The sequence below is a fragment of the Aplysia californica genome, unplaced genomic scaffold, assembly GCF_000002075.1.
Source record: "Aplysia californica isolate F4 #8 unplaced genomic scaffold, AplCal3.0 scaffold00317, whole genome shotgun sequence".
In the NCBI taxonomy this organism is placed as follows: domain Eukaryota; kingdom Metazoa; phylum Mollusca; class Gastropoda; order Aplysiida; family Aplysiidae; genus Aplysia; species Aplysia californica.
Window position 1 is genome coordinate 377,985 of NW_004797587.1, and position 2,057 is coordinate 380,041.

General features: G+C 40.2%; 1 protein-coding gene across 3 annotated transcripts in view; it reads left to right on the plus strand.

Annotated features, from left to right (window-relative positions):
• Window positions 1–2,057, plus strand: part of LOC101845629 (fatty acid desaturase 6) — a 9,355-nt gene that overhangs the window by 2,517 nt on the left and 4,781 nt on the right. Inside the window, exon 1 of one of the 3 annotated variants that reach the window (XM_005102210.2) lies at window positions 1,800–1,902. The exons of 1 other annotated variant lie outside the window; for it this stretch is intronic. The gene's annotated coding sequence lies outside the window, so the exon portion shown is untranslated. Of the gene's footprint in view, window positions 1–1,799; window positions 1,903–1,936; window positions 1,987–2,057 lie in introns of those variants that run through there. One more of the 3 variants, XM_005102209.1, reaches the window with a different exon arrangement.

Here is a 2,057-nt window from a genome sequence, read left to right on the forward strand (position 1 = left end):
GCGCGCACACACACACACTCACACACACACGCACACACACACACACACACACACACACACACACACTCGTGAACAGAAGTTTGCCCGAAGATACTAAACTACTCGTATTTGCTGGTTCCAGCTATAGTGGTGTCGTTGAGTTTGAATTGACCTTCATGTACCATCTGCTGTCATGATGATCATCATCATCATCATTGCCTTCCCCACCCTGGATCCGGACATGGCCATGAACAAACACTTTCCACCTTTCCCTTTTCAGGGTTAGCCGCTTGATGTTATTCCATGTCTTCCCACTTTTCTGTATATCTATTTCTGTGACTCTTCTCCAGGTTCCATCGGCTGTGCCACAGTTAAACAATAATTGACATTATATCAGCTTAATAATTACGTCACTTCGCGGTTTTGACCATATCTAATATTATGCACGTTTTCTCCCACCGTTATCAGTTCGTGATCTTCACCTTCATTCTTCTCGTAATATACACTTAAATTCTATTCGTAATCTACACCATAACTCTATTTGTAACCTACACCTTAAATTGACCCAACTGTAGACCCAACTCAATCAGCTGATCAACGAATCGTTGGACCTGTTATCGTTGGCTGTCCACGTTTGTTGTTGAGGCATAATCGTTACAGTGTTGCTCCGGGCCTACATACTACATAGTCATAGTGATAAATATCGTGTTTCGAGTTCTTCACCTCAACACCGAGAAGGTCGATAAGGGATTTTGGTCAGGTCAGTCTATCACTGTATTAGTCTTATGAATTATGATGTTCGATCAGGGTCAAAATTTTGTGACTAAGTGCTGTTGTACCCGACTTCTACATGTACTTTTGTACATCTCCGTAGTTGATTTTGTCTGTCTTTTTGCGTGCAGTTACGAACTGTTTTAACTTTTACACATAAATACAAACGCCATACAAACACACACACACACACACACACACACACACACACACACACACACACACACACCACACACGTGCACTCACATACGTTGGCCTACATCCGTTAAATTGGGCACGCGGTATATTGTATTTTTATAATATACATTATATTTCGGAATTTGAGAGAGAGAGAGAGAGAGCAAAATATTTATGTATGCATGTCTGTCTATATGTCTGTCTGTCTGTGCGTGCGTGTGTGCGTGTGCGCGTGTGCGCGTGCGTGCGTGGGTGATGAGTGATGTTTGATCAGCCATTGGTACAGCTCTTGTGGTACCTTGCAAAACAAAACAGAAACAACAAAAAAGAAAAGTATAACTCCCCCCGCCTCCCCCTCAAAACACACACGACAAACACACACGACAAACACACACGACCAGGTAATGGCTTTTGGCGCGTCTATCATTTTTTGTTTGTTTTTGTTTATTCTTTGGACTTTGACCCCGCGGCATTGGTGTAGTCTACACGTACACGTATTCAGTTCGCTTGTCCGGTATGTATGTCAGATGAACGTACTGAGCTTGCTGAACACATTGAACCTGAAAAGGTACACAAAACTATCAATTCAAACTACATGATATAGTGGGAATTGTGCGTGCAGTGGATGAAAGATTGAATTTGGGGTAAACATTTAAATTAATGTAAAAATGTTACATTCTTAACAGCAGTTTAGTAAGTGTTGATATGTGGTAAAGATATATTTTCATTTATTCCTGGGTCAATAATATTAAAATTGGTTACAACTACCTATCTATAAAATAGTTGACATAACATATTACAGTACCCGTGTCACTGAAAACGTTTTTAAATTAACTGGACCATACATTCCTACTGCGTAGTGAACTTTGGCACAGTTCGTAATCGGACCTATCAGCCTCTGTCCGAAGAGATAAACACTGCCTGTCTGAGTGTTTTGTTGTTGAACAAAGGTAACAGGTTTTCATAGGACTTAGGGTAGGTCTTATATTCAATGTTTGGATTATACATTGTCATTTTCACCCGCAGCCGGCAAACTTCTACTGGATTTATAAGAAATATGTATAATATATATATTATCTTTTTCTCTGTGCATTATATATTTTCATGCTTGGAAAGAGAGAAAGGGAGAG